Source organism: Lissotriton vulgaris, chromosome 1_1 (assembly GCF_964263255.1).
Source record: "Lissotriton vulgaris chromosome 1_1, aLisVul1.2, whole genome shotgun sequence".
Taxonomy (NCBI): Eukaryota; Metazoa; Chordata; class Amphibia; order Caudata; family Salamandridae; genus Lissotriton; species Lissotriton vulgaris.
The window spans coordinates 2111861821-2111875363 of record NC_141685.1 but is presented as its reverse complement, the minus strand read 5'-3'; the positions used below and the strand labels follow the sequence as shown (position 1 = coordinate 2111875363).

The 13543-nt window shown below is 44.5% G+C and overlaps 1 protein-coding gene and 2 pseudogenes across 1 annotated transcript in view; 1 reads left to right on the top strand and 2 right to left on the bottom strand.

Annotated features, from left to right (window-relative positions):
• Positions 1-13543, bottom strand: part of LOC147751672 (tetraspanin-11-like) — a 1044069-nt gene that overhangs the window by 778379 nt on the left and 252147 nt on the right. The gene's annotated exons all lie outside the window — the stretch shown is intronic.
• LOC147751674 (methylmalonic aciduria type A protein, mitochondrial pseudogene) lies at positions 3159-4481 on the bottom strand (annotated as a pseudogene).
• Positions 11706-11777, top strand: LOC147751673 (small nucleolar RNA SNORA17; annotated as a pseudogene).

The following is a 13543-nucleotide window of genomic DNA, read 5'->3' as shown; positions in this document are numbered from 1 at the left end:
GGTTCCAGCATGGTTAAACAACCTCTCTACATGGATTAATTTTATAAGCTCTCTTTGGGGTGGGGGGACCCTAGATTTTCCCAGTTCCCTCATTTGCTTTGGATTCCAAAGGACCAAAGGTTTGGTTTAAGTGTAGAGGGACCTATCCCACAGCTTTCTGGTAATCCAAAGAAATGTCTGCCACTCCTGCTACAGTTTGGTTAGGTTGCTGGTACACCCACTGTTGCAGTGGCCCAAGCAATGCTTCAATGTATTGCTCCAGTGCTCACGTCTGGAACTAGCAAACTTTACCCATTTCTCTGCTGCACCTAGTGCTCTGTAGTACAGTTGTCTGGAAGTCTTGATTGCTTTCTAATGCAAACCATGAAACTTTATCCAGTATGACTCTTCATCACAAAACCGACATTCTGATCTATATTGCTTCATAAATTTGCAATACCATCAGGTTGCGCTGCTTGGTAAGCTAATTTAATTTCACCGCCTAACAGAGGCACAGTGTAAGGGATCAATCTCTCTCATGGCCAGCCTGCATTATGGTACATATTCCAAATACAATGAAAAAATATGCATTGGAGATCTTCTGCCAGAGTATAATTTTACAGCACTGAATACGATACATTTGGATGAACCCGAATGACAGCAATTGCCTCAGTAGGTTGAATTAGTGCCTCTTTCTGTTTTGCTTGGCCTATTAGAAGGTCTGACAGTCAAACGGTCTGCTTGTGACTGCTGGTGATGCAATTGCACAGCATAGGTGAGCTATTATTGGCCTATTGTTGGACTTCAGCCAACTGTTGAAGAGTCTCTATAGTTTGCTGATTTCATTGATCCTGCTTCTGATGCCAAAATGTCATGTCAGCATAAAGTAACTGCCTGGCAGCAAGGATTATTCTGCAAATTTACACATATACAACTCATATCTCACGAGGGTCAAACCCATTCCTCTTTCAGCATTCTAGTCTCAACCTTTTTTATTATGGTTTTCCAGGGAGTCAGGGCTAGTCTATTTTGTAGTACAAGTGATAAAGCAAGAGTCACTTTCTCCGTTCCACCCAGGCTTCTGCTCCTTCTCTCCCTGTCTGGGTTCTCTTCCCTAACTTGAGAAGAGAGAAAGCAGCAGTCACTCTCTGTTACACCTCAGCTTCTCCTTGCAGTTTTCCTTCCCCTTCATGGGCCTTATTTATGAAGGACTTGCGCCACTTTTACGTGACTTTTAAAATGGGAAAAAGACACGCACCGGTGGCGCAAGGCCTTCATAAATATGGCCCCATGTTTTTAATAGGTGAAAGCCAGGCAGGTCTTATCACAATCTGTATTCCTTCCTCTGCTAGGTTGAATCTCTCATAAGGCAATCTTGGGTATTCTGTCCTGTTTTGCTATTGGTTGTTTGCTCAGTTCCTACTCCCTCCTTCCATCCATTTCTTTCCTCCTCAAATCCAGCTCCCTTCTGCTAATATTTAGACAGCATACCATTTTAGTTGGTGGAGTTGCAGTGATTCTGGGTAAGCTGTTGCTTTTCCCCTGATTCCTATAGAGGAACATTTTCTCCTTACCCCCTCCACATGTTGAACTCCTTCTTTCTTCCCACGCACAGTAGTCAACCACAACCGCTTTGTCTCCATGCCTGCTGGCAAGAACAGAGTGCCAAAAAAGGTCTCTGGCAGTAACCAGACTTTTGGGCAATCACTGGTGAGTATTTGTTTGATGAATCCCCCCTTTGTATCAATCATGCGTGCCGTCCCTCTTCTTTTTTTGTGTTTCATGAATCTGTTGGCATGCGACTTCCGGAAGAAGCTAATGTGAGCTTATAAACTTGCTATGTGACACATGGTCTCTAACAGCTGTTACAATTGTGGGGCCATTGTGGCACCCTGCTTCCACATGGTAAGTGCCTGTCCTCCACTTCAGCTTTTCTGGATTGATGCGACTGAACAGACTTCCAACCTGACAAAAAATAAAGGGTTTTGCAGTCCCCAAATTATGTCAACTGGAATAATGTCATGATATAAAGCAGAGTAATCTATCATTTTAAATTAATAGGTCTGGTAATGTTGTTGGCTAAAAGATGAATAGCAATTCATTGAGAGGTCAATGCGAGCATCCAAAATTACCTCTTTAAGTGAACTACAGTGAAAGTTGAAATGAACAGGTTTTTTACCCAAAGGTCTCGTGAAGGAAATGGCAGCCATGAATCTGGAAATTTTACAGCTTGAACTTGCCACTAAATCAGCTGACAGGCCACCTTGAAAATGCTGATATACTTTTATGATTAGGCAGAAAGAGTATTTAAGGTATACTGACGGGCCCAATATAAGCCGGTATTTGTTAAATTGATTTAAATAAGCAAAAACCAAATTTTTAGGCTGCGACGCTGGCAGCTTAATTATGCAGCTAACATCAAAACCCAATGACATATTTAGCTTGTTTATGTTTGAGAGTATTGCCTATTTTCTTTTTATTTTATCTATTTTTTTCTTGCTAGGATGGCCCATCTGGCCCACCACACCTAAACCCCCTTTGTGATACTGTCTGGGAGGATACACAAACCCAAACAACTTAGCCATTCACAGTCATGTGACAAAGACACTGGCATAAGGGCAAAATGATTGGAACACAAAATGCTGACTTCTAAAAATGGCAATTTAGGAATAGTGACTTAAAATCCAATCATTTTTTTTATGGAAACACAAACAGATTTTAATAAGCATCAGTAGAAATTTCTCTAAAGGTACTGCAAAAAAGGCAGCTCCATATATCATTCAACAATCACCATGCTGCTCAGACTGGGGGAGGGGGTGGCGGGGAGGCAGAAGTCAACCCTCTATAGTGAGAGGAAGTACACTTTGAGTTTACTCTTAAAGCAGAAGAAATGATGAGCTAAAATGCAGAAGAAATGCTAAGATGACAGGGCAGGAAATGTCATCATTAAGACTATAAAATGTTTATTTGGCACATTAAAATGACGATCCATAGTTAAGAAACTACAAAAAATAGTAATATCCAGAAACAGAGATGTTGGTGTCAGAGGACAGGAAGACTGTACAGAATTAGGAGTTGCAACAGATTTCATTAAATATGCTTTCTACTCATATACCCACAGAAAGGAAATCTGCCTGAATGATTCCTTATTGTTCAATACATTTTGGAAATACAATGTTTTATGTCCTGTCTGAACATGCCTTAAGCAACAGGTCCGCTGCCCGTCCTGGAGATAAGACACCACAAAGAACATCCTTTTCCAAGATCGGAATCTGGCCACAAACCGATGGATGGCTTTTGAAATTCTCCAGAATGTTATCCTGTATGTGGTTCCACATCCACACAGTCTGCTGTCCACTCCGCTTTCTGTAAAGCTCACTACTGCTAAGCATGACTTCATAGAATTTGGTCATCTTTTCCACATTTCGGAAATCCCTTCTCCATTTTTGGCAGAGATGCACATTACCTCTGGTTTCCAAAGTTTGGAGCGTTTACAGAGTAGTTTAATTGCACTCAGATATTCTGCTTGAGTCTTCCATGCAGGTACTAGCAAATCCCCGTCAGCCTTAGTTATGACAACCAAATCTGCCATCTCAATAATACCTCGCTTGATACCCTGCAATTCATCTCCTCCAGCTGGGGGCAGCAGCAACACAAACATATCAACCATGTCTGCTACAGCAAATTCAGACTGCCCAACACCCACTGTCTCCACCAGAGCAATGTCATAGCCTCCACCCTCACATAGCAGAATGGCCTCATTAGTGGTCCTTGTGACTCCTCCCAGTGTTCCCTGGGTGGGAGATGGACGAATGTAAGCATTCATGTCCCTGGATAACTCGGTCATTCTTGTTTTATCACCCAGGAGGGAACCACCACTTGTACTCGAGGAAGGATCCACCGCAAGCACAGACACTTTGTGCCCATTTTTGGTCAGTATCTTTCCAACAGATTCCATAAATGTAAATGATTTTCCAGCACCAGGAGGACCTGAAAGTCCCACTCTAAAGGCTAGAGGCTTTCCATTTTTTAATTGTTCTTGCTCTGTGTGGTATGCTGATACCTTCTGTAGGAGCACTTGGGCCATCTCTATTTTCCGGTTATGGGTTGACTCTACAAGTGTAATGGCCTCTGCCAAGCAGGCCCTATCTCCTTGAATTAGGCCCTGGTACATTTTACTTAACTGACTTTGCTCCTTGTTTGTTAAGCCCGCCTCTGTTGAGGATCTCCATGCTGTCCAACACATCTGACGTAATGGGTAGATAAGGAAGACTTTAAATGCTGTATGGGGTAAAGGAGAAATCCAACAAATCCTTCTGTACATTGGTCTTGGCTGAGATCTAGTGAGGGAGGTAAATGAGACCATCCGTAGTGCCAATGTCCTGCTCATTTTTGCTGGATTCAGCCTACGAGATATAGCCAAAGCAGGTAAGGTGGCATTCTGTAAACCCTCAGTCTACCGGCTGGCTGGGACTCGAACCGCAAGTCCTCAATGGAGAGCAGCTCTCTAACCTTTGCATATACCTGAAGCCGGAGGATTCCTCTTGCAAAAGCCTACGCTTCATCATTAAAGAGTATTGTAAATTACAATTAATTTGAGTGAGAGAATCATATCTCTATCTGCTCCCAATCCAAAATGATCACTTATTAAATGTAATAAGGTAATCCAACATTAGTCAGTGGGAGAGATATGCCTTACAACAGTGAAAAACAATTTTAGCTGTTTTTCACTTTCAGAGCATGTAAATCGTAAGTAAGCATGTCCTAATTTTTATAATTTTTAAATTTATGTTCTGTGAGTCTTTAGGCCTAATTTAGTGGTGACTTACAGGTATTAAAAAGGAAGGTTTAGGCCTGCCAGGCCGAAATGACAGTTTAAAACTGCTCCACAGTCTACAGTGGTGGACCTGAGACATGTTTTAAAAGGCTACTTTAGTGGGTGGCAAAAGTAGTGCTGTGGACCCATTAGTAGCATTTAATTTACAGATCCTGGGTACATTGAGTACCATTTACTAGGGACTTCCAAGTAAATTAATTGTGCCAATCGGGTTCAGGCCATTTGACCATGTTTGAAGGAGAGAGCTCATGCACTTCACCACTGGTTAGCAGTGATAAAGTGCACAGAGTCCTAAAGCCAACAAATATAAATTCAGCAAAACAGGAGGAGCAAAAAGTCTGGTGGAATTCTACACCAAAGAAGTGAGGTCTAATAGTGTACATTCCCAACAAATATATTTCTACAAGGAACAATAGCTGTTGATGAAGAATCAGTGATATGGGCAGGAGAAGGGGACTTTAGAACATCAAAATATGGACCACAATTCCATGCTATGTTCGGAGAAATTCAAAGAACCATCATTGGATACAGGTGCTTTATCAGAAGGACTATTCTGCAGAGTAACAGTAACTTCTTCGAGAGTGAAGTTCAAACTATCTTGGCTTCTTAGATTATCTCAGTCAATACCCTCTAATGTCCTCCTAGCCATCAATAAGTGTACATCTGTTAGCTAACAGTCTATGCTTGTGAGGATATAATTATTTTTACTGCAGGAACAAGCTCACTGAAAGTGTGGCTGACCTAAGTAAGTGGCCAACAAAAATGGAACAGAATGAAAAGAATTCTGGATGCTAGACTCATGGTTGAAAATAATTTGCCATTCAAATGTGGGGGACCTAAAATTAATAACAATGTAATCTCCTGCTTGTGCAGCATGTCAATTGAGCTAGAGTTGTCGGAGTAATTTCATAATTCCGTGTTACACTTTGAAGTGGAATTATCTATTAAAATGCAATTTTGCCTGCTCTTGTAATTTAGAGTAATATGTAGGAAAACTATCCTACTTTGAGAGCACATCAGGTAAGCATGAGTTGCTGCTGTTTATGTTCTGTTGTTATAAGCACAATTTTTGTAGCGCAAAATGCATCCTCATCACTATTTTGGATGCAAGGGTGCATTTTGTGTTTAGAAACTAACGCTAGATGCTGTGAGTAAGTTGGGGAAAATCGTACCCCCACTGCTCAATTAGTAAGCGCAAGTGGCTGCTTGCTACTCATCTTCTGTTGCACTATTTCTTAGCACAAAATGCATACTCGTGTGTTTTGGGCTGCAGCTGGGCATTTTTGCTCTAAGAAATTGTGCTAAATGCAGAATTTCTCTTCTCGCATAATTTTGTTTAATATTGCAGAATTTTGGATAATTCTGCTGATTACGCTACACGGAATTACATGAATTACGCCACACCTACAGTTTACAACCCATCTAACCCTTTTTACCATGTTAATATTTCATGAGACCCCTGTTTGGCTAGGATTTTATTTAATTTGAATGAATTCGTTTGCATTAATTAGAGCAATGAACAGTTGTTATTTTAGATGCAAACAATTCTCATTTTGATAATGAGTTAAAAGGGGTACATTTTTGAGATCCAAAACATAGGAAGTTGTCTTGGTGGGAAGTTGGGGCAGGTCAACGTTTGACTCATTTAAGCTTTTACAGCTAGTAGATTCAGCTCGGCTTGATTTAAAGTTAGAGATATTTAAACCATCACTATTATCAATTTGACTGGGAGATTTAAAAACAGAATTTGTAATAAAAATGGAGGTGGAGCAAGTAAAAGACGTTGCAGTTTGAGTTTCTGGGACATAACTAGTCAAGACTTGTTCCAGACAATTCTCAGCCTGATCATGCGCCTTAATTGGCAGTTTTACAGGCATATTATATGAAATACATTGTTCAGAAACAGTCAGTCTTTGCGCAAACTTATTCAAAGCAGATGGAAATAACTCGAATTTGCCCAAAACACAGTTCAGGTCAGGACAGCAGCTAATCTCAGATAGGACCAAATTTAACTTTACTTCTCCACGGGCGAAAGCCCACTTGATAACTGTCCAGGAAATTGTGGCATGCAACATGGATTTGCAGTAAGTTCAACACTAAGGGCCAGATGTACGACCGGTTGCAATTTGCGCTCAATTGCGAGTGGCAAATTGTGAGTCGCAATTTCGAATGTACAACAGTGTCTGAGACACTGTTTGCGATTCTCAATGGGGTCGCAAATTGCATGCATCATGAATATTTATGATGCACTCACAATATGCGACCCCATGGAAAACGGCTGGCCCTCCCAGGTATGGTGGCCTGCTGGGCTTAGCAAACCTTCATGTCTGGAACTGCTTTTAGATAAAGCAGTTTTTTTAAATGCAGCCCGTTTTCCTTAAAAAAATGGGATGCATTTAAAACAAAAAATTAAACGTTTTAGTATAATTTTTTAAGGGCAGGTAGTGGTCCCTGCCCCTAAAAAACATTCCCCCCCGTATTTGCAAAGGGGAAGGGGTCCTAGGGGACCCTTTTCCATTTGCAACTTCATTACCGCCTCAAATTTCTGTGATTATCGGGAGACCTGGGGGAACGCTGGGTGGTAGGAAATTTGTGTCAGCCCGGTATTAGACCTGGCATCATTGGCGTGAGTCTCCCTTCCATTTTGACGGATTGCCTCCTCTGTTTTTATATGTTTTTGCTGGATTTATGCTCTGGGCACTGTGCCACTGCTAATCAGTGCCACAGTGCAAGTGCTCCCTGTGTTAAATTAATGTACTAATTGGTTATTCCATGATTGGGTTATTTGATTTATCTGTCAGCCCCTAGTACAGTGCACCTTGTGTGCCAAGGGCTTGTAAATCAAATGCTGCTGGTGGGCTTGCAGCACTGGTTGTGCCACCCACAGAAGCAGCTTGTAAAGTGTGTCTCAGGCCTGCCATTGCAAGACCTGTGTGCACTCTAGCACTGCCATGTCGAGTTGACCAAGTCCACCCACTTGCCAGTCCCTAAACCTTCCCTTTGCTTCATATTAGACACCACTATGGTAGGCCCAAGGGCAGGGTGCATTGTAAGTATAAGGTAGGACATGCTCTGTTGTGTGTAGCATGTTCTAATAGTGAATTACAGCCATTTTCGTTTTTCACTATTGAAGGCTACCTGTTCTCATAGGCCAGAATGGGCAGTTAGATTATTACAATCTTATAATCCTAACTGACACAAGGAACATGGTAGATATTCGAATTTAGTATGCCTGAACTCAGAATAATAAAAACCATCTTTTAGTGAAGGTTGTTTTAATATTCTGTGTTTGCAAATACCACTTTTAGAAGTAGGTATTTGCTTGCTTAACTATCCAGGCCTGCCTCTGCTGGGATGTGTATTCCTTGTCTGGGTTTGTAAGTGACAGGGCTGGGGGATTCCAGGACACAGGCTGGGGCAGCCCGGTGGTGAGTAGAGAGATCTGCATCTAGATGGGAGGGAGGAGTTGCACCTGGGACCTGAATAGGGCTGGGCCTTCCCTCTACAATGCTGGCTCCAACCCCTGTGGCTTGTCTGATGTCTCTGCACTGCACTGTGAAAGGAGTGGAGGAATCATGTCAACCGAGTGCTCCAGAGCTGTATCTTCCCTCCCCTGTGCCTGCTCCACCGCATGTGGGGCGGCTGATGTCTCTGCCCTGCACAGTGAAAGGAAGAAGAGAGTCATGTAAACAAAGTGCTCAGGAACTGGTTTGGACCAGGCAGAGGCCTCTCTGCCTTCAGAGAACAAACGATTTTGGGGTATAAATATTGGGACCCTGATCCCAAGAAATTAAATCACTTCTAGAACAAATTCCGTTCTGCCAAGGAGAAGAACCAAGGAAGCTGCAGGAGTTGTACTACCCCTTTACCAGTGTGCTATTTGCTGGGTTGTCCTGCAGTGGTTGCTTCATTGCCAAGGGAAAGGAGAAGGAACTTAGTAAGGACTTCCATCTGCAGAATATTCTCCAAGGGCTTGAACTGTGCTTGTCTCCTGCTGAAGTCTCAGGGACAAAAGACTTCACCTCCAGCTCCCTCCTGAATTTCCTTGCTGGGAATTCTGACTCAAGTCACTTGCGTGCCACTGGGAGCTGGAAGCGCGATGCCTCGAAAAGAAGCGTGTCGCTGCCCCAGCTGAAATCATCGCAACGCCGGAGAAGCAAGTCTTCGTCGCATCTCCCTGGAAGCGTGTGTTCATTGAAGCTGCCTGCAGTCGCATCACTGGAGAAGCGTGACGCCATCGAGAGAGTCGCCATCACATCGCTGGAGAAGCGTGTCACAGGGCCTGTCGCAGATCCAAAGTACAGAGTCGTCGCAAGGCAACCAGGGCGCCATCTCATCATCATCGCATCGCTGCATCAAGGGCACCATCTACTCGCATTGCAACCGGATCGTCACATCGCACCGCAAGCAGAGAATCTACGCATCACGTCCGCACTGGTAAGGCTCACGACGAGTCCCCACTCTGCGCAAGCATTGAGGAATGACGCAACCATTCACCCGGGTCACGGATCCGACGCATCTCCCCTTTTGCAAGCATTTTGATCACTTTGCATTACGCATCCAGGTACTTTGTTGAGAACTTTGTCGCATTTGCCAACAACTTGAACTAAGAGACTTTAATCATCTTTTAAGTAATCTTAAGTGTAGTATTGTGGATTTTTGTCGTTTGTGGTCTTGTGTTTAAGCCTATATAAAGAATACTTATTTTTATAAAACCTATGTTGTGTCCATCTGTAGTGTTTTCACTGTATTACTGTGTATATTCAGAAATATTTAACACGCTGCCTCTGGGATAAGCCTGTCTGCTCGTGCCAAGCTACCAATGGGGTGAGCAGGGGTTATTAAGAAGTGTAATCTCCTTATCCTGACTTAGAAGTAAGGGTCCCTATTTGGACAAAGGTGAATACCATTGACAACTAGAGACCCCCAGATCTAAAACCCGGTCTTCCCATAACTTTCCCACAAAGAAATTTAAGAAACATTTTCAGCTAAATTTGAAGTTTGCGGGGGATTCTGTGTAAGAAAACCTTGATGGGTCCATGAAATCCATACCTCCTTAGGCTCCCCAGGAAGACTAGTTTTCAGATATGTGTGGGTTTGGTAGGTTTCCCTAGATGGCTGCCTAGTACAGGGCCAAAAACCCAGTTGACCTCCCTTGCAAAACCAGGTCATTTTGTGATAGGGAATTTTGATGTCTCCACAATATGTCTTGGGACCTTGTCTGTCGCCGGTACTTGGCCCAACGATATGAGTGAGGTACCATTTTTATCCGGAGACCTGGGGGAACGCCGGGTGGTAAGAAATGTGTGTCAGCCTGGTCATCCCACAACTTTCCCACACCGAAATTCAAGAAAAATATGCTTTTTTGAGTTAGATTTGAGGTTTGCAGGGGATTCTGGGTAGGAAAACCTTTGTGGGTTCACGCATGCCATACCTACATGGACTCCCTAGGTTGTCTAGTTTTCAGAAATGTGTGGGTTTGGTAAGTTTTCTTATATGGCCGCTGAGCCCGGGACCAAAAACGCAGGTGACCCCTTGAAAAGCCAGGTTGTTTTGTTATAGATAGGTGGGCACCTGTGTTTTTGGTCCTGGGTTTGCAGACATTAAGGGGAACCTAAAAAACCCAGACATTTCTGAAAAAATAGTCACCCGTGGGAGTCCAGGGAGGTGTGGCTTGCATTGCTCTCCCAAAATTTCCTTACAAAAATTCGCCGCAAACCTCAAATTTAGCTAAAAAGTCACATTTTCCACTAATATCTGTGTGTTGTGGGATCACTGCATGGCACACATTTCCTACTCCCAGGATTCACCTCAGTACCTCAGTCTCCCGATAAAAATGGTACCCTTCTTGTGTTGATGGACCAAGTGCCCATGTAAGGAAGGGCCAAAAACATGTAGAAATTGAGGAGGGCCCAAAGCGGGTCTAAAAGGGCAGTTGGTTTATATGTTTTTCCGCTGACACTACTTTGGGCATCCACACAAGTGAGGTATCATTTTTCTCGGGAGACCAAGGGGAATGTTGGGTAGTAGGATATTGGTACCTGCAGGGTGATCCTATAACTTAACCCCACAGAAATGTGAGAAAAAGTTGACTTTGTAAGTAAATTTGAGGTTTGCGGGGGATTCACTGGGGATCCATGAAAGCCACACCACCAGCCAAGAGCCAGTACATGCACAAAACCATCCACATACACCACCAGCCAAGTGGCATCCATGCACACCGCCAGCCAAGCGTCATCCACACACACTGCCAGCCAAGCGTCCCTACGTATAAATAAAAAAAAATTAAAAAATCCAGAGTGGCCTTTCTGCCCCCTCCCTGGGGGGCAGATTAGGGACAGAGAGGCTGTGGTAATTTCTTTTGGGGGGTGGTGGCATTGGGATGCCCATTTTGGGCTGCCCTCAACTCTACGCATAAACAATTTTTAATCCCTGGGGCCTACTGGGCTTTCTGCCCCACCGGGGGACAGATCAGGGGTTATTGCCTCTGGGAATTCTGGGACATTTTGGGCAGTCCCCTCCCCAAAATACAATGAAAAGAAGATCCTTGGTATCTAGTGGGCGTTCTGCTCCTGGGCAGGCAGGTTGGGGGCTACTGCCTCCATCTGCACCCCAGTGGGGGCAGAAAGACTGTAATTTTGTGGCAGGGGTGGTGGCATTGGCATGCCCCCCACCCCTAATTTACATTGTAAAATAAATGCCAGGTTTCTAGTGGGCTTTCTGCCCCCCCCCGGAGGGAGTAGATTGGGGGCTACCACCCCCATTTGCTATCCAGGTGGGGCAGAAAGACTGTCATTTTACGGCAAGGGGTGGGGGCATTGGTATGCCCATATTGGGCAGTCCCCACTCCTATTTACATTGCAAAAAAATCCCTGGTTCTAGTGGGGTTTCTGCCCCCTGGGGGGGCACATTTGGGGCTACTGCCCCATCTGCCCCCCGGGGGGGCAGAAATACTGTAATTTTGCAGCATGGTGGGGACATTGGGATGCCTATATTAGGCAGCTCCCACCCCTAATTTACATAGGAAAATAAATCCCTGGTTTCTAGTGGGCTCTCTGCCCCCCCAGGGGGGAAGATTTGGGGCTACTGCTCCCATACGCCCCCGGGGGAGCAGAAAGACTGAATTCACCCTAATTATTATGGGGAGAACAAAGGCCCTTGACCAAGGGGGCCGCCCCCCCTGCCTGGTGCCTAGTGGGTGGATCCCTGCTTGAGGATTGCCCTCCTGGGTCGATCCCCAAGCAGGGATTCACTAGGGAGGGGTACCAGTGGAAAGGGGAGATACTCCCCTTTCCAACATTACCTCACCTGACATTCTACAAGCACATAGAAAGCAAAACTGAAATGAGCCTGTAGGCTCATTTCAGTTTTGGTTTCACTGAAATTATGTCAGCGCGACATGCGCGCTGATCTTCATTTTAGGGAACCCACACAGCCAGTCTCGGGAGATGTGGAAGCAGGACGTGTCAGAACAACGCCATCGCCTCCACCTGTTTCAACTCTCTCTGCATCCTCTGCAACACCTTCAAGTGAATCCCCCCCAAAACCAGAAAGACCGTCACCCAAGCACTCATAACTAGCAGACTGGACTACAGAAACGCCCACTACGCTGGAATCAACAAATTCCTGCTACACAAACTTCAGACCATCCAGAACACTGCAGCAAGACCAGTCCTTGGCATCCCTCGACATGAGCACCGAGACCTCCACTTTAGCCCTGTCGAGAAGAGAGTAACTTTCAAGCTACTCGCCCACGCCTACAAATCCCTCCACAACATCGGACCCAAAGACCTCAACAAAAGAATCTCTTTCCACGCACCCAAAAGAAACCTCCGCTGCGCCGTCCTGGTCCTAGCAATCACCCTGCGCATCCGCAGAGCCAGAGCAGGTGAAAGAGCCTTCACCTATGTCGACTCCAAAACCTGGAACAAGCTCCCAGTCATCATCAGATGCTCCCCCACCCTGAAAACCTTCAGGAAGAACGTCAAGAACTGGCTTTTCGGCTGACCCAGAACTGCACCCCCCAACCCCCTGCGCCTTTTGGCCGTCTTGGATGAGTAGCGCGCTTTAAAAGCCCCTGATTGACTGATTGATTGATTACCTCTTCTTTGTTCTCCTGAATGTTACCTGAGCTGTAATCCAGTGCACTGCTTGGGAAGTTCACCCTCTCCTGTAGTCCTCCTTCTCCAGAAGTGATGTGGGTACAGATAAGGGGATATAACAGTTCTTCAGAGAATCCTGTTGCCAATCACTCCAGAATGTTAAACTATATTGAAGTTTGTAATGTGAGACCTAACTAAAATTGCTGAGCCTTACATTACCATCTTAATGTAGTTGTTGCAACCCGTACAGCTGAATTTCATGCTTGTTTCTGAAGTTGACTTTTAATCGAAAGTTGCTCATCACAAAGCCTTATGATGGAAAAATTACACTAATGTTCTTAAGAAAGTAGAAGAAAAGTACTACTGGACTCAACTACAGGTAAACTGGGGAGATCAAATCCTCAGTTACACTTTCATGCAGTTTTTCCTTTTACTGCAGTTTCTGTGATTGACTGATTCTCCTTCTCTGGTCTCTCCCATTCTCTGTCCCCCTCCTCTCTCTCTCCCTGCCTCTCTTTCTCTCGCTCTCTTTCTTTCTCTCTCTACCTCTCTCACTCTCTCTCTGTCTGTGGCTTCTTAGTTCTGATGTTCTTTCGATCTACTAGTCTTTACACAACCATATGCC